Here is a 20,813-nt window from a genome sequence, read left to right on the forward strand (position 1 = left end):
GAAAATTGCCAAGTTTAAATTGTTCTAGAAGTTTAACCATGTGTATTGTTTTTTAATTTGTGAGGAGGGTGAATTTTTTACTTGATCGAAAATTTAAATTTAAAACCGAAACTTTATAGATGACTTAATAACTTACCACCCCGACGAATTTGGGAGAGATTGTGGTTTTTAATGGGAAGTCGCGGTATGTCTATTTCGATTTTTTTCAACCTTACCACTACAGAGTCACCACCATTTTTTTTTTATAAAATTAAGAAAATAATTTAGACGTATACACACCACAATTAGAGATTACTTCGAGTTCTACACTTGATTACTTGTGGGAAATTGCAAAAAGCAACTATGTCTCACAACGACCCTTGGGTCTCTACAAAGTGAATTTCGACATTTTAAAACATAACTTACGCTTTACATTTTATATTTTCTTGTTGGCCGATAAGAATTCGGATTTCCTCTTTGCACATGTCCCACTCAAAATGCTAGTTTTTCCTCCTTGCAAATGTCCCACGATTTGGATGTTTTTAGGAGGCTCCATTTCATCGTTCGGTTGGATCCTCAGTTAGATCCGGTCGGAACAATAGTTAGGTCCATCGGTTGGATCCATACATTAACATTGACTTGACCTTGAATTGATTTCAAAGCTGCACTTGAACGACATTTTCTTGAATTCTCGGTCGGATCCTTATTCGGTCCTCCGAACTCTTACCTTTTGGTTTTTTTCAAGAACCCTACAAAAATGCGAAATTGTTAAATAAATATCAATTATAAAATCAAACAACTAACTCCTAAATAACATCTATCAAACTAACTAACAAATCTATTCATTTACAAAAACTAATTAATTAATCTCTACACTAAACTAACTTTCTAAAAAACCTAACTAAGCACTTTTAAAAATTAAAAAAAGAAGACCAAGTCTTATACCCCTTTTGGATATAACTTTATTTTTAAAGAATGCAATTAATTAACTCATCTAATTTCTAAACTAATTAAAAAACAAAGGGAATAAAAACGTTAATCATATTTTTGTTAATATTTAAGATAATTTTAATTAAATTTTTTTTTAAATAAATTAAGTATAATAAATCAATCATTATTGGAATCTCAATTGCTCTAAAAATAATTGCCCATTAAATGTTAATTTTGAATGACAATAAGTTCGAAATTTATTAAAAATATAAATTATAAAATTGAATTGAAAAATTAGTATATACCTAATAAGTTATATAAAAGATTAGATGTATGATAAACAAAAATTAGTATACACTTAATATATATATATATATGAAAAATGTTATACATAATAGTTTTTAATTAGATTTTGTTTAATTTTAATTTACTTTGTTAAATTAGATTAAATTAGTTAGAAAATAGGATAATATAAAGATATATAACACTTGTTTTTTTTTTTTATCATTTATCATTTTCTAAATTAGAGAATTAGTTAGATTTTATATAGAAAACTTAGTTAGTTCACTAATTCAAATTAGAGATTCAATTTGTTTGTTAGCATAATTAGGTGTTAGTTAGGATTTTATTTTAGTTAATAAAAGTTTGTTTTTATTTTGTAAGAATGATGTGAAATCAAAAACACGCCATGAAGTGATTTCACAACGAATATTCAAGAATGCGAAGATTCATTAACGATCCAAGAAGTGATGAAGAAGACCAAAAGATCCACCAAATGAAATTCTTAATTTCGAAATAATGAAAGTCCAAGTCCAGGTTAAGATCAAAATCAAGTCAAAGTCAAGTCAAGGCGTGAGTCCGGGACTCAGTCGGTGACCCAACTCAACAACCGACCCAAGTTCCAACCATGAAGAAACATATGTACCCTCCTAAATTCTTATAAGAATGTCATGAAGAAAAATGATGGGAAGCTTGAATTTCGAAATTCAAGAAGTGTAAAGCAATTGATTAAAGTGATGACATAAAGTTTGTTATTAATGGGCTTTGGGCTTAGGGTTTCCTTCCTAACTCTCCTATATAAATAAAAACCTAAATTCTCATGGTACACCTTTTAAGGATCCAAAAATATTTTCACTCTTTGTGTCCCTAGGCTGCTCATATTTGCTCCCATCTACAAAACCCAAGAAAAACACTTGTGTCTAAAGTTTTTGTTTAAGATTTTCGGTTAGCTTCTTTTTTTCAATAAAAAATACCAACTATTGTGGGTTTTGTCTAAAGTTTTTTCTTAAGATTTTCGGTTAACTTCTTCTTACAATAAAAAAAACGTCAAATATGTGTAAGGCTTCTTGACCTCTTTAATTTGTTTTCTTTGCCTTTAATTCAAAAGTTATGCGTGATTTACCTTTGCGTATTTCATTATTGTCTTGCAATAGTTTGTTTCATTGTTTTGGTTTAATTTTAAGTCTTAACCATGTATAGTATGTAACATATGTATGAGTTTATAGTATGTAACCATGTATAAATATAGATATTTAGTTTATAATATTTTTAAAAAAATATATATCAAATTTAAAAGAAAAATATTTTCTTTCAAACTATATATATATATATATATATAATAAAGTAGAAAATACATTATAGAGATAAATGTCAAAAAGATAAAAATAAGAAAATAAAAGATGAAATTACTAATTTTTAAATAGTTAATATAATTTATTGATTATTTTCTTACTTTTTTTTAAATTTTAAAAAATAAGAATTTTAATAAAAATTATCTATTTATATTTTTGTTTTAGTAATAGAATATAATTAATTAATTATTATTATCTTGATTTTGTTTGAATTGTGATCATTAAGTGCAAAAACAAATAAAATATTTGAAAATCTTTATGTTAAACTCAATTTAAATAATAATAACGATTATTATAAAATAAATAATTATTTTCTTATAACATTATTTAATCACAAATAATTATTTTCTTATAACATTATTTAATCAATATTATAAGAAAAATCAAACTTATTTCATAATGAATATGTTTCAATATTATTTTATCTTTAAATTAATTAATATTATTTTATTATAAAATGAAAGATTATTTACATTAAAATAGTTTAAGGTCTATATTTATTTTCTATGTTAATGAAAGTATTAGCTGCTATTTTTTAATTGCATCATATCTAATTCTCAAATTCCTAATTTGCTCATCTCAGGCTTATATGATCTCAGGTTTAAGAATTAGCTAATTTGATATTTTGAAATCAAAATGCTAGTTTTTATCTCCTTCTCATGTCTCACAATTTGAATGCTTTTAAGAGGCTCCATTTCATCTTTCGGTAAGATCCACACTCGGATCTGATACTCGGATCTGATCGGGCCTTCGGTTGGGTCACTAGTTAGGTCCATCGGTTGGATTCATGAATTAGCTTTGACTTGACATTTAATTGACCTTGACTTTTGAATTGAATTCAAAGCTGCACTTAAATGGAATTTTCTTGATTTCTTGGGTGGACCCTTGTTCAATACTTCGGTAAAAGACTTTTCATTTTTTTTCAAAAACCCTACAAAAATGCAAAACTTTTGACTAAAAATCAATTATAAAATCAAACAACTAACTCCTAAATAAAATCTAACAATTAACTAACAAATCTATTCTTATACAAAAACTAATTAATTAATCTCTACATTAAACTAACTTTATAAAAATACCTAACTAAGCTCTTTTAATAATTAAAAAAAGATAAGACCAAGTCTTATACCCTTTCATTATAACTTTATTTTAAAGAATGTAATTAATTAACTAATCTAATTTCTAAACTAATTAAAAAACTAAAGGAATAAAAACATTAATCATATATTTTTTAATATTCAATATAATTTTAATTTTAAAAATCTTATATACTTTAAATATAATAAATCAATCATTATTAATTATTAGAATCTCAATTGCTCCGCCCACCAATGAATCTATATATTAATTTTGAATGACAATAAGTTTGAAATTTATTAAAAAAGATAAACTATAAAATTGAGTTGAAAATGAATATACACAAAATAAGTTATATAAAATATAAGATGATCGTTCTATGAAATTCCATATTGTTGAAAAATATTACAAAAATTTCATTGGTATTCTTTGTTGCATTTAAAAAGTAAATAGTCAAAACAATTAATTTTAGAATTTGAATGATGTAACTCAATTTATAACCATTGATAAATTAAAAAGTGAATAGAACCTAGGTTTTCAGTTTAAAATATTTTCAAATAAATTTATAAGAAAATTTGCTAAAATAAAATTAAAAAAGAAATGTTATATTTAGAACCTACAAAATATATAATAGAATAGAAAGTAGATTTAGACATATCTATAAAGACAAAAAGTGTATTAAATATAATACACAATTATTATTTTAAAATTAAATTATTAAATTGATAATAATTTATAATAATAATAATAAAATTTAATTATTAATAAAATAGATTTAAAACTTAATAATACTTTTTAATATAATTTATTAAAAACAGTTAAATAATTTAATTGGCCTTTATTCTTTCCTTGAATAATTCGTAGCATGAAGCCTTGAATAATTCGTAGCATGAAGTATGGCTGGAAAAACGGATTTCAATAAATTCAAATGTAAATTAAACCTATGGAAAGCTTTCCTCTATTTATTAAAACTAAATTCAATTGACCAAACATCCCAATATGGACTGACTAGAATATTTCTTCATTAATAAAAAAAAATTAAAAGTCCAAATCAAATTAAAGGTCAATGGTAGTTAGGTTTTGCAATTTATCCATGCATGATTTGTTTACTTACAAAACTTCAAGCAAGCAAATATTTATTAATTTCATAAACACATGTCATTCATCTTTTTTTTTTATGTCTGTTATAATGATTGATCCAGTAGAGATCAATAGAGAAATAGAATGATCAATTTTCAATTACACGGGTTAGGGTTAGGATTAAAATTAGGGCCTAGAAGAAAGAAAATTGTGAATGTGACAAGAGCTCGAACTCTAAATAAAAAAACAGACTTCAACTCTAAATTAAAGGATGAAAAAACAGGTTAGATAGAACTATAGAAGATCCTCTTGGAAACAAATTCAAGGCCGAATTAATACGAGCAAAAAAGAAGACTTACAAAAATGGAATAAGGTTTTCACTCTTGTTTTCTAGAAACCCAACGAGTAAGTTGTATAATCGATCAATTTATCGTCCACAATAAAATAATAAGCTTGATCATAGAGAACCGTTCCATGGAACACTATATTATTCAAACAATACAATATGTTTAAACAAGATAGTGCTCCAAGAAACGAAACTCTTTCATCAAACTTATTGAAAATCTCATTGCTTAGGAGTTTGATATTGATATTAATCATTGCTACAACTTTTAATTTATAGAATTTAACTTATAACTGATTAAGAAAAAAAAGGATGAATATGTATAATTGAATTTCAATTAAAAAAACAGTTAGCCTATAAAATCGAGAATTTATGTATTTTGTATAAAATATTTAAATATATATATATATATATTAAACTAAAATAAAATATATTATATAAACAATAAATTTAAATTAAAGAGTATGGATATGAAGCAAATTTGTAATTTATTTGCTACCAAAGTAAATACACTACTATTGATATATTATAATAATATGAAGTGAATTAATTGATTTATTTATTTTTAAATGAGTAATAATAAGAAAAGAATAAAAAAAATTAATAAAATTTAGAACTATATTAAATTAAAGATATATAGAATTAAATATAAAACTTATAAATATTTTTTATTTTGACTAATTATTTCTTTTTATTTATTTATTTATATGTTTTTTAAATGAGTAATAAGAAAAATACCAGCCATGATAAGGTTGTGTCTAAAGTTTTTGTTTAAGATTTCGGTTAGCTTCTTTTTTGCAATAAAAAATACCAACTATTGTGGGTTTTGTTTAAAGTTTTTTCTTAAGATTTTCGGTTAACTTCTTAAAATATTAATATAATTTTACTTAAAGTTTATTGGAGATGACAAACAAATTAATTACTTATTAATTTGTCTATAATAGAATAAGGGTTTTGAAAATTAAATGACTAATAAACCAAATGAAAAAATATATATTTGAAATTATTGATATTAATTGTTTTGATAAGACGTGAAACTCATATAGAAATGTTATTAAGACTATTTTATCCTTATAGTGACATAATTTGATTAATTTGAAAGGGATTAATCACTTATAGACACTAATTTACACTCCTAATTTTTATAATTTATATTTTGAAAATGAAAAACTATTATGAATAATTGAATTTTTAAGAAATAATTAATTTCAGATTTTAATAAGTTAAATTGTGATAATTTGGCTAAGTTAGTACACTTAATATTTTTTTTATTTTACTTAGAATATTTAAGTATTTTAATTATTTAAATCACCTTAGATAATATATATATATATATATATATATATATATATATATATATATATATATATATATATATATATATATATATATATATATATATATATATATGAAAAATGTTATATATATATGAAAAATGTTATATATAATATTTTTTAATTAACTTTTGTTTAATTTTAATTTGCTTTGTTAAATTAGATTAAATTGGTTAGAAAAAATAGGATAAGGTAAAGAGATAAGGTCTTTCATCATTTGCTAAATTAGAGAATTAGTTAGATTCATTAATTCAATATAGAGAGTTAGTTAGTTTGTTAGCATAATTAGGTGTTGGTTAGGATTTTATTTTAATTAATAAAAGTTTGTTTCTATTTAGTTGGGATAATGTGAAATCAAAAATACGTCAAGAAATGATTTCATGATTTCATAACGAATCTTAAAAAATGTCAAGATCCATTAATGATCTAAGAAGTGATTTTTTTTTTTAGATTTAATCATAACTTATAATCGTATTGCTCAAACTTTTAATTTATAGAACTTAACATATAACTATTTAAGAAAAAAAGGATGAATATGTATAATTTAATTTCAAATTTGAAAACAGCTCTCTCCGCTTCAGCTGCTGCGCGCGTCCTCCCACCGAGGAATCCAGCTGTAGACCCTCGACCGTGAGAACAAAGAACAGCTGTAGCGGTGCTTGTTCTTCTGCATTCCAACACTTCTTCAAGGCTTCCGACGCTCTCTCCGCTTCAGCTGCTGCGCGCGCGTCCCACCGAGGAATCCAGTCAAGCCTCGCGATCTTTGGATCTGGAAACAGAAGCTAGTACCCGGTCCTCCTTCGAATGGGATTTCGAAAATATATACTCTCAGTAAGGAAAGGAATAGATAAGGTGGATGGATGACCGGAAAGTTATTGAAGCAAAATTAATAATTTACTTGGCATGGCAGACTATTTCTTCAAGAAACTAATAATAAGCTTTAGCTTGATCAAAAAACACCCTTCCTTGAGATTTTACATTATCGAAACATATTACATAGTTTTTATGTTCATGCCTCGATAACATAAAAGCTCAAGAATCGAAATTCTTTCATCAAGCTTGCTCTCCTCTCAATGTGTAATAAAAAAACTAATTGTATTTTAATTTATATAACCCAATTTTAACTAATTATGAGAAAAAAATGGATAAATAGTTTAATTATTATTATATTTCTTTTATTCACATCCCATAACTTTCAAATATTTTGAGAGAATAATGGATAAATATTAATAAATATAGATACTTAGTTTATAATATTTAAAAAAAAAACACATCAAATTTAAAATATTTTCTTTTAAACTCAATATATATATATATATATATATATATATATATATATATATATATATATATATATATATATATATATATATATATATAATAAAGTAGAAAATAGATATAGAGATAAATGTCAAAAATATAAAAATAAGAAAACAAAGGTGAAATTACTAATTTTTAAATAGTTAATATAATTTATTGATTATTTTCTTACTTTTTTTTAAATTTAAAAAAATTAGAATTTTAATAAAAATGATCGATTTAGATTTTGTCTTAGTAATAGAATATATTTATATAATTATTATTTATTTATATTTTGTTTGAATTATGATCATTAAGTAAAACAAATAAAATATTTGAAAATCTTTATGTTAAACTCAATTTAAATAATAATAACGATTATTATAAAATAAACAATTATTTTCTTATAACATTATTTAATCACAAAAAAAATTAGTTCCTAAATCTCTCTAAAAATTAGTTCCTAAATCTCTCTCCTTGACTTGAGGATATAGTCATGAAAGTAATATGTTTCAACAAGATCGGCTTAAAAATTCAAACTTACATAATATAATGAATATGTTTCAATATTATTTTATCTTTAAATTAATTAATATTATTTTATTATAAAATGAAAGATTATTTACATTAAAATAATTCGGATTTCCATGTTTACACATTACGAATTAGCTAATTTGATATTTTGAATTCAAAATGCTAGTTTTTCCCTCCTTCTCATATCTCACAATTTGAATGCTTTTAGGAGGAGGCTCCATTTCATCTTACGGTTAGATCCACTGGGTCACAAGTTAGGTCCAATCATGTTGTATTCATTAATTAACTTTGACCTTGAATTGAATTTGAATTGAATTCAAAGCTGCACTTAAATAGAATTTTATTGATTTCTCGGTTGGAACTTTGTTCAAGTACATCGTTAAACTTTTCATTTTTTTTTTCCAAAAACCCTACAAAAATGCAAAACTTTTGACTAAAAATCAATTATAAAATCAAACAACTAACTCCTAAATAACAACTAACTAACAAATAAACTAACTTTATAAAAATCCCTAACTAAGCAATTTTAATAATTAAAAAAGAGAAGACCAAGTCTTATAACCTATCATTATAACTTTATTTTAAAGAATGTAATTAATTAACTAATCTAATTTCTAAACTAATTAAAAAACTAAAGGAATAAACACATTAATCATATATTTTTAATATTCAATATAATTTTAATTTAAAAAATCTTATATACTTTAAGTATAATAAATCAATCATTATTATTAGAATCTCAATTGCTACACAATAATTGCCCAATGAATCTATATATTAATTTTGAATGACAATAAGTTTGAAATTTATTAAAAAAGATAAACTATAAAACTGAGTTGAAAATGAATATACACAAAATAAGTTATATAAATTATAAGATGATCATTCTATGAAATTCTATATTGTTGAAAAATATTACAAAAATTTCATTGGTGTTCTTTGTTGCATTTAAAAAGTAAATAGTCAAAACAATTAATTTTAGAATTTGAATGATGTAACTCGATTTATAACCATTGATAGATTAAAAAGTGTACTTGAAATATAATACACAATTATTATTTTAAAATTAAATTATTAATTTTATAATATTTTATAATAATAATAATAATAAAATTTAATTATTAATAAAATAGATTTAAAACTTAATAATATTTTTTAATATAATTTATTAAAAACAGTTAAATAATATAATTGGCCTTTATTCTTTACTTGAATAATTTGTAGCATGAAATATGACCGGAAAAAACGGATTTCAGTAAATTCAAATGTAAATTAAACTTGTGGAAAGCTTTCTCTCTATTCATTAAAACATTGACTGACTAGATATTTCTTCATGAATAAAAAAAATTAAAAGTACAATTCAAATTAAAGGTCAATGGTAATTAGGTTTTGCAATTTATCCATGCAATTTGTTTACTTACAAAACTTCAAGAAGCAAGCAGATCTTTGTTAATTTCATAAACGCATGTCATTCATCTTTTTTATGTCTTCTATAATGATTGATCCAGTAGAGATCAATAGAGAAATAGAAGGATCAATTTTCAATTACACGGGTTAGGGTTAGGATTAGGGCCTAGAAGAAAGAAAATTGTGAATGTGACAGGAGCTCGAACTCTAAATTAAAGGCTGAAAAAATGGATTAGATAGAACTATAGAAGATCCTCTTGGAAACAAATTCAAGGCACGAGCAAAAAAGAAGACTTACAAAAATGGAATAAGGTTTTCACTCTTGCTTTCTAGAAACCCAACGAGTAAGGTATAATCGATCAATTTATCGTCCACAATAAAATAATAAGCTTGATCATAGAGAACCGTTCCATGGAACACTATATTATTCAAACAATACAATATGTTTAAACAAGATAGTGCTCCAAGAAACGAAACTCTTTCATCAAACTTATTGAAAATCTTATTGCTTAGAAGTTTGATATTGATATTAATCATTGCTACAACTTTTAATTTATAGAATGTAACTTATAACTGATTAAGAAAAAAAGGATGAATATGTATAATTTCAATTAAAAAAACCAGTTAGCCTAAAAAATCGAGAATTTAGGTATTTTGTATAAAATATTTAAAATATATATATATATATTAAACTAAAATAAAAAATATTATATAAAAATAAATTTAAATGAAAGAGTATGGATAGGACAACAAATTTGTAATTTGTAACTAAAGTAAATACACTATTATAATATGAAGTGAATTAATTGATTTATTTATATATTTTTTAAATGAGTAATAATAGGAAAAGAATAAAAAAAATTAATAAAATTTAGAAGTATATTAAATTAAAGATATATAGAATTAAATATAAAACTTATTAATATTTATATTTTGACTAATTATTTCTTTTTATTTATTTATATGTTTTTTAAATGAGTAATAAGAAGTTAGATTTTTTTAATTATAAAATAAACAAGAAATAATATTATTGATTCATAGTTTATCTATTATATAATATTATATAATAGTTATAGAGAAATAAATAAATTCAGAAAATGTAGGAATTGGTTATTATATTTAGCCTAATTAATATGAGATAAATAAATAATTTCTCTTATTTATTTAATACTTTATCCATTTCCTTCAAGAGAAAAGGTGAGGCACAAACCGTGAGCTTGCTACGTAAAAGAGCAAATCGATGAGAAGAAAGTCCTTTGGTGAAGATATCAGCCACTTGATCTTCAGTAGGAATATACTGAATGAGTAGTTGTTTACGAGCAACTTTTTCCCGAACAAAGTGAAAATCGATTTCAATATGTTTTGTGCGAGCATGAAATACCGGGTTTGCTGATAAGAATGCGGCACCAATATTATCACACCATAAAACCGGGGAAGAAGAAAGTGAAAATCGAAGTTCATTAAGTAGAGATTGAATCCAACAAAGATCAGCAGTTGTATATGCAAGAGCACGGTATTTAGATTCAGTACTAGAGCGAGCAACTACTTGTTGTTTCTTAGAATTCCAAGAAACGAGGTTGTCACCTAAAAAAAATACAAAATCCAGTTGTTGAACGACGATCATCTGGACATCCTGCCCAATCAGCATCAGAGTAGGCAGCAAGAGTGAATTGTGAATTTGGAGGAAGAAAGATCCCATGACGAGGAGTATGACGAAGATATCGAAGAATACGTTTAACCGCTCCCCAATGAGAAGATGTGGGAGTTTACATGAATTGACAAGCTCGATTGACAGCAAAGGCTAACTCAGGACGAGTTAGTGTAAGATATTGTAGAGCCCCTACTATACTACGAGAGAGAAACGGATCAGATAAAGGATCACCATCATGTTTAGAAAGGGATGAGCCAGCAGAGACGGGAGTGTGTAATGGCTTTGTTTGAATCATATCAGCCCGAGTGAGAATATCGTCAATATACTTAAATTGAGAAAGAAACAAGCCATCTTTGGTACGAGTGGCTTCCATTCCAAGAAAGTAATGTAATTGACCTAAATCTTTAACAGAGAATAATTTATTTAATTGAAATATATTTTTTGTTAGAAACGATTTAGAGTTGCCTGTGAGAATTATATCGTCCACATATACTAAAAAGTATGTTGTTATTTGAGGTGCATGATACCTGAAGAGAGACGTGTCAGATTTTGATTCTATGAAATCAAAAGATATTAGAGCAGTCCGGAGAGTAGCATACCAGGCACGAGGAGACTGTTTAAGATCGTATATTGCTTTATGATGTTTGCATTTATGATTAGGAAAATCTGGATGGACAAAACCGGGTGGTTGTGCCATGTAAACTTCTTCTTGTAGAGACCCATGAAGAAATGCATTGCTAATATCAAGTTGATGAATGAACCATTGATAAGATATTGCCAAAGAAAGAATAACACGAATAGTAGTGGGTTTTTCCACAGGACTGAATGTCTCTTCATAATCAATACCTTATTGTTGATGTAATCCTTTAGCCACGAGACGTGCTTTATGTCGATCAATAAATCCATCAACTTTATGTTTGAGTTTGAAAACCCATTTACATCCAACAATATTATGAGATTGTGTACGAGGAATAAGAGACCATGTTTTATTCTGAATAAGAGCATTATATTCATTTGTCATGGCAAGACGCCATTGCGGATCCTTATTAGCTTTGGTAAAACATGTAGGTGTAATAGATGAAGAATCAGCAATGAGAGCTGATGAGGACATAGACCGTGCTTTATTGCGTGTCATCATCTGATGAGTAGAAGATGTAGGTGCATTGATTGTTGTGATAACTGGTTGTGTTGAAGGAACAATAATAGTAGTAGAAGAAGGTGTTATAGTGTTTGGTGATGTTGTTGAGGTCGGAGAGGGTGATGATGAAGACGGTGAAGTGATATGAGATAATAGAGGTGGTATTGATAAATTAAGTATAGTTGTTGGAAGAGATGTCTCATTATCTTCTTGTGGTTTAGACAAGCGCACAAGGTCCTTACTTTTGAAAGGAAAAGTGAGTTCGTCAAAAGTGACATGTCGAGAGATAAATATTTGTCCAAACGGAATGTGAAGACACTTATAACCTTTATGAGATAAGCTGTAACCAAGGAAACTGAATTCAGTAGTATAAAAATCGAGTTTGTGTTGATTGTACGGTCGTGTGAGTGGATAACAAGAACACCCAAATGTCTTAAAAAACCATAATCAGGAGAAGAGTTAAATATAGTCTCGAATGGTGAAAGTTGATGTAATGTCGGAGTAGGAAGACGATTGATAAGATATGTGGTTGTTTCAAAAGCTTCACTCCAATAATGTAGTGGCATAGATGCATGAGCCAATAAAGTGAGACCAGTTTCCGTAATATGACAAATTTTTCGTTCAGCAATGCCATTTTGCTCACTAGTATGTGGGCAAGATAAACGATGTAAAAATATCATGACTATCTGTTAATGATTTGAAATTTCTATATTCTCCTCCCAATCAATTTGCAATATTTTGATTTTACGACTAAATAAATTTTGAACAAGTCGAAGAAAGTTGAAAAATGTATTCAAGACATCCGACTTTTTCTTTAGCAGATATATCCACGTGAATTTGCTAAAATCATCCACAAAATGTACGAAATAGCGACAACCATTAGATGAAAATTCAGGAGCAGGTCCCCAAACATCTGAATGAATTAGGTCTAAAGGAGCCATAGATGTAGATTTTGAAGCTAAAAAAGGTAGTTTATGTGCTTTCCCATATTGACATGATCCACAAAAAGAAATAGTATTACTACCTGAAACTGGTAATTTAAAGTGTGATATAACTAAAGATGTAGTAGCGCTAGAAGAATGTCCAAGTCTTGAATGCCAAATTTGAGCCGGAGATCTAATACCAATAAATGCTTGTTTATTAGAACATGTTGAAAACGAACTTTCAGTAGGTTCAACGCAATAAAGTTCGTCCTTGAGTAATCCCTTAAGAAGCACTATCTTCGTATCTCGGTCTTTAATAAGACAAATATTTGGGTGGAATTCAAAAAATGCGTTATTATCTAATGAAAATCTCGTGACACTCATCAGATTTTTAGTAATATTCGGAACGTGTAAGATATTACGTAAGTAGAGAGATTTTTTTTGATTTAAAATTTTAGTCGTACCAATATTATAAATATACAGAGGCATACCGTTTCCGAATTTGATAGTTTGAGTACCTGTATAAGGAGCATGTACATGTAGATTATTAAGATCGGAAGTAATATGGTTGATAGCACCTGAATATGGACACTAAGTGGGATCTACAATAGTAGACGATATAACTAACATTGTTGTAGGATTTGGAGAAGGATTAAAACGAGGGCACTCGAGAGCACTATGTCCTTGTACATTACATATTTGACAAGATGGATTATAAAAACAACTTTCGGAGCGATGACCAATTTTATGACAAAAATTACATTGCGAACGATTATTGTCTCGGTTCTATCTTTGGTTCCTTCCGCCTCCATGCCTATAAATATAAGCAACATTCTCCGAAACATTTGAGCGCGAAATATTTTCATAATGAAATTTTCTTTTCTTGAATATGAGTCGTTGTTCATAATTTAGAAGGATGTCTGTCATCTCATTAAACAATAGATCTTGTCCGGAAGTTAGAGCACATATCATCGGCTCGAACTCGTCTCCAAGCCCGTTGAGTAGAGTTAGTTGCAGATCTTGATCAGAAATATATTGTCCGGCAGCGATAAGTGCATCTGATAGGTTTTTGATGTGTTGAATGAAGTTAAGAAGAGAACCACTACATTTGTGTGCGTTTAGGAGTTGACTCCGTAACTCAAATCGTCGGCTCTTTGATTGAGAAACATAGATTTTCTCTAAGGTTTTCCAAAATTCTTGTGCCGGAGATGATTTTGAGACTTGTTGACAAATCTCGTCGGTCAATATTGAAAAGAGCCATGCAAGTACCCTTTGATCTTGGATACGCCATTGTTTAAACTTTGGATTCTTGATTTGAATTGTATTATTTTGACCATCTGTTTCTTGAAGAAATTTGGGAGGAGTTTCAAGATTTCCTTCTACTATATCCATAAAATAATAACCTATCATGATTGGAGTAACTTGTGATTTCCAATAGATATAATTATATTTATCAAACTTTACGCTTCCAGATATTATTGGTAGAACTGAGGAGTGATATTGTTCTTCCATTGAAATCGTTTTTGGAAGTTTAACCATGTGTATTTTTTTTTAATTTGTGAGGAGTGTCAATTTTTTACTTGATCGAAAATTTAAATTTAAAACCGAGACTTTATAGATGACTTAATAACTTACCACCCCGACGAATTTGGGAGAGATTGTGGTTTTTAATGGGAAGTCGCCATATGTCTATTTTGATTTTTTTCAACCTTACCACTACAGAGTCACCACCATTTTTTTTTATAAAATTAAGAAAATAATTTAGACGTATACACACCACAATTAGAGATTACTTCGAGTTCTACACTTGATTACTTGTGGGAAATTGCAAAAACAACTATGTCTCACAACGACCCTTGGGTCTCTACAAAGTCAATTTCGACATTTTAAAACATAGTTTACCCTTTACATTTTATATTTTCTTGTTGGCCGATAAAAGTTCGGATTTCCTTAGTTTAAACCTTATGAATTAGCCAATTTGACCTTTTGATTTCAAAATGCTAGTTTTTCCTCCTTGCACATGTCCCACGGCTTGAATGTTTTTAGGAGGCTCCATTTCATCATTCGGTTGGATCCGGTTGGACCTTCGGTCGGGACAATAGTTAGGTTGGATCCATGCATTAACTTTGACTTGACCTTGAATTGACTTTGAATTGATTTTAAAGCTGCACTTGAATGACATTTTCTTGATTTCTCTGGTTGGATCCTTATTCGGTCCTCCGGTCACTCTTCACCTTTTGGGTTTTTTCAAGAACCCTACAAAAATGCAAAATTGTTAAATAAAAATCAATTGTAAAATCAAACAACTAACTCCTAAATAGCACCTAACAAACTAACTAACAAATCTATTCATTTACAAAATTAATTAATTAATCTCTACACTAAACTAACTTTCTAAAAAAACCTAACTAAGAACTTTTAAAAATTTAAAAAAAGAAGACCAATCTTATACCCCCTTTGGATATAACTTTATTTTCAAAGAATGCAATTAATTAACTAATCTAATTTCTAAACTAATTAAAAAAGCTAGAGGAATAAAAACGTTAATCATATTTTTATTAATATTCAAGATAATTTTAATTTTAAAAAAAAAACTTAAATAATTTAAGTATAATAAATCAATCATTATTGGAATCTCAATTGCTCTAAAAATAATTGCCTATTGAACCCATATGTTAATTTTGAATGACAATAAGTTCGAAATTTATTAAAAATATAAACTATAAAATTGAATTGAAAAGTTAATATATACCTAATAAGTTATATAAAAGATTAAATTTATGATAAACAAAAATTAGTATACATCTAATATATATATATATATGAAAAATGTTATATATAATAGTTTTTAATTAGATTTTGTTTAATTTTAATTTACTTTGTTAGATTAAATTAGTTTGAAAATAGGATAATTTAAAGATATATAAGAATTGTTTTTTTTTTATCTTTTCATTTTCTAAATTAGGGAATTAGTTAGATTTTATATAAAAAAAACTTAGTTAGTTCACTAATTCAAATTAGAGATTTAATTTGTTTGTTAACATAATTAGGTGTTAGTTAGGATTTTATTTTAATTAATAAAAGTTTGTTTTTATTTTGTAAGGATGATGTGAAATCAAAAACACGCCAATAAGTGATTTCATAACCAATATTTAAGAATGCCAAGATTCATTAATGATCCAATAAGTGATTTCATAACCAATATTAAAGAATGCCAAGATTCATTAATGATCCAAGAAGTGATGAAGAAGACCAAAAGATCCGCCAACCAAATGCCTAATTTCAAAATAATGAAAGTCCAAGTCCATGTTAAGATCAAAATCAAGTCAAAGTCAAGTCAATGCAAGATCAAATAATTAACTTTTTAAAATAAACCTAACTAAATCTCTAAAAAAAAACTAACTTTCCACGTAAAAAAACTAATCAAACAAATTAATTAAAACAAAAGAGAATATCAAATCTTATATCCTGACGTTTATAATAATTATTTTTATTAAGTTTAAATATTAAATAAAAATAATGTTTTAATATTTATAATTGAAAATACAAATAATTACCATTTTATCAAATTGTTATTCTTTTAGATAAATTTTACAAAATCTAAAGATCAAACAAGCAACTGGAAATAATCAGTTTCTTAAATGATCTATTTAATCTTATTTAGGCTCATGTTTTTCATTTTCAAAATTGAATATGATGATATATATCATGCTTTTTGTTTTTCTAATATATTATAAATATTATAAAATTTTAAAAAATAAAAAATAGATTAATATTGAGATAAATATAAGAAAAACAAATTGAAACTATGGAATCAATATCTTCAAATGCGGGGATGTCTTCAGATCTGTTGCCGCGATCAATCTTAGGAGCTGGGAACGGAACCTACTGGTTTGTCCGCCTTCTTCTTCTTCCAATGGGATAGAGATACGCTCGGTCTCCCATTCGGCAATGAAATAGACTCACCTTCTTTGGGTTTAATGTTAGATTCTTTAGTTTAAATCTTTAATCCTTAAATCTATATTTTTAATACTCTATGTCGATAAATCGAGATAAATTGTAATTGCGGAAACGTACTTGGTTCTGGAATGAAGAACGGCTCATTAAGTCGTTCTTTATTATTCTCTTCTTCTTGATCTTGGATCTTTTTTGTTTTGGATCTAGACTTGGATCGGAATATCTGATGTGGGTGGGGTTTAAGTCTTTCAACCCTATATCGATAGTCTTCTTAAGTGTTCTTGAGAGATGAACATAACCTTATTGTCTGATGAGAGAAACAAATTAGGTAGGCTATCTATATGGGTTGGGGACCTAGTCCTAATATACTCATTTATTATTCGGCCCATCAACATAATAATAAATGATATTTCTGCTTCTACACAAATAATCCCCGTATTTATTATAGATGTCTAAATAAGCCCATAATCTTTATACTTTAATAGATTACTTTAATTGGGCTTTAATCTTTATTATGATAACAACTAATATACAATTATAAATAATATATGTACCTAAATATTGGAAATAATTCCAACAATCTCCCACTTGGGTCATATAATATTTCCTTCAATTGTATATTATAACTTTAAGAGCTCAAAATATTATTATCATTTCCAAATACATCTATATCAATCTCGTCCATCAATTATATCAACATAGGATTAAAACGATTTTTGTTACATTAATTCGTAACTAAACCCTCAATAGTCACATATGTCAATACAATCAAATGACATAGATTAAACATGGGTGTGTAGTGTGGATTAACATGTAGTGTGATCTTTAACATGTCTAATACTAACTGGTCCTTCTTTATTCCTTATAGAGATCAATCTGAACAACTTTATAATCTTGATATCTTTAAAAACTAAATCTTTAATTTTTTTAGAAACTGATTCTTTAATGTGCACATAAATTCAAAATTATATCTATACAAACATCATAATACAAACTCCCACTAAAACTGTATATCATCTAAATATGCAATATCCATATGAACAATATATTCATGAAAAACCTCGGATAGCAAATATTTAGAGAACTGATCCATAATTTTAGAGTTTGTCCAAATATGCTCAATAGATAAGTAAACATTCTGAATTATTTATTTTCCAAATAGTTTGACTTAGTCAAACTCATATTACTCTTAAAGTAAAAGAACTGCAAATTATTATCACGTAATAACTTTAGTGGTCTTTCTATATCATTCATAATTTGCAACCTCGTGACAAAACTTTGCAGTCAGATTCTTTAATTGGATACCACAAAACACCTAATAAATTCTGCCATCATGTCGAAATAATTCTAGTGTCTGCTTAACACTCTTACAAGAATTAATTCTTTAAACTAATAATTAAACTAAAAGTATGTGGCACGAATTTCCGACTGTTTTGGTATCCAAAAAAAATTCGAATTAAAATACCAAATGATCTTTATCCGATTCGATTTCACTATATGAGTATGTAATGTTTTGTTCTTAAAATATCACATTAGTTGTTTGGTTACTTTCTTAATGATCCAAACCAGAATCCTTCAAGTATTTATCACTGGTAGGAAATGAGGTTTTTGTAACGAAGTTTAGTAACGGTGATATAACGCTCTTACTGATAATTTTTATTGGTAACGGATATAATAAACCGTTACTGTTATAAAGATATCAGTAACGGCTATATATCACTGTTACTGATGAACCGTTACAGTAACGGGTTTATAGAAGAACCGTTACAATTATTAGCATTTTAAATCTTCTATTTCAAAATAAGGGTATCAGTAACGGTTTATCTTAAAACCGTTACTGATATGACTTCGCTTTTTATTTTACTACAAACGTATTAGTAACGGTTTTATGATATAACGTTACAAATATTGGTATTGGTAACGGTTTATTTTAAAACCGTTACTAATACAGCTCCACTTTTTATTTTACCACAGATATATTAGTAACGGTTTTATAATATACCGTTACAGATATTAAAAGTTTAGTGGTCCCACAGGCCAGCGTAATGGTTCAGCCCTAAATTTTTAATCCGCTAAGATTTCTCTCTCCTTCCGCCATTTCTATTTCTCTTTCGAATCTGCACCAGGAAATTCAACGAGGAACGAACGACTATGGCGGCAGCATCATCATCGGCGTGTGACGAATATGTTTACAAGGCGAAGTTGGCTGAGCGAGGAGATGGTAGATTTGAAAGCTTCTGTTGAATCTGACGAGTTTACAATCGAGGAGAGGAATCTTCTCTCCGTCGCTTACAAGAACGTGATTGGAGCTAGAAGAGATTCCTGGCGTATTATCTCATCCATCGAGAAGAAGGAGGATGAGATAATGGACGAATTCGAAGGGATTTAGTCTAGAGAGAAGAGAGATGATAGCCTAAACATTTGAATCCGATCACTTCCGAAGAAGATGCAGTGGTACATCGTTGCTGCACTTCTCACTGTACTAACTAGTTCTCAGGTCAGTAATTTTTTCCTTCCCGATCTAACAAACTATGTCATTGTTCGAGATCCCTCAGTTGATAGGATTTCTAATTGCATCTATGTGTCTTTTCAATTATGTGACATTCATGAATCGTGCTTTATGTTTCAGTTCAATTGTAAGACTCTTAGCAGAAATGTTTCAGTTCAATTGTTTCAGAGTATGATGTATAAGTTTCCTGCTATATGCTGCTGAGAGTGGAATTAGCATTATACAAACCAAAACAACTATGATCAATCAAAGACTTACCTTCTGACCATTCTTACTCTTGCACATGAGTGTAGGAATGAACCAAGTATATAGTTATTGATTTTAACTTCTGAGCAAACACCTTTACTCAACCCTGATTAATCAAAATAAGCCTATAAACTCATTTCTGTTAAATATTAACTCAGTTTACCAAGAGCGTGAGCATCTAGATGATATCCACCTCTTCTATTCTATTGTATTTTGGGTTATACTGTATTACCTGACTTTTTCACCAATTCTTTATGTGACTCCCATGGTTGGCTCTCGTGGATACGTGACAGATCGTGGGAATGAGGATCATGTTTCAATTATCAGAGATTACAACTTGAAGATCGAATTTGAACTTTCTTCCATCTATGAAGGTATTCTCAAGCTTCTTGACTCAAGGATTATTTCATCAGCTTCAGTAGGAGATTCCGAAGTGTTTTACCTGAAGATGAAAGGAGATTATCACCGTTATCTTGCTGAATTCAAGACCGGAGCTGAGAGAAAGGAGGCAGCTGAGAATACTCTCAACGCTTATAAAGCAACTTAGGTTTGTTTCTGAAGATATACTGATTATGCTGAACTACTAGGGTTTAAGATCTAGATGTCAATTTAAGTATTAGAAATGAATGAAGTTGCTCATGTAATTTGCATAATTTAGTTCTTCAATTCATTCTATCAATTCATTCTATAGTACATTCATTTTTTTATTGTTAATGTTGAGCTCCCACCAACACATTCCATTCGTCTATGGCTGCTTTCAACTTTTCAGTTGAAA

The 20,813-nt window shown here is 27.5% G+C and overlaps 1 pseudogene; it reads left to right on the plus strand.

Annotated features, from left to right (window-relative positions):
* Window positions 1-19,434: 19,434 nt before the first annotated feature.
* LOC124917058 lies at window positions 19,435-20,592 on the plus strand (annotated as a pseudogene).
* The last annotated feature ends 221 nt before the right edge of the window (window positions 20,593-20,813 follow it).

The sequence above is a fragment of the Impatiens glandulifera genome, chromosome 1 (assembly GCF_907164915.1).
Source record: "Impatiens glandulifera chromosome 1, dImpGla2.1, whole genome shotgun sequence".
Taxonomy (NCBI): domain Eukaryota; kingdom Viridiplantae; phylum Streptophyta; class Magnoliopsida; order Ericales; family Balsaminaceae; genus Impatiens; species Impatiens glandulifera.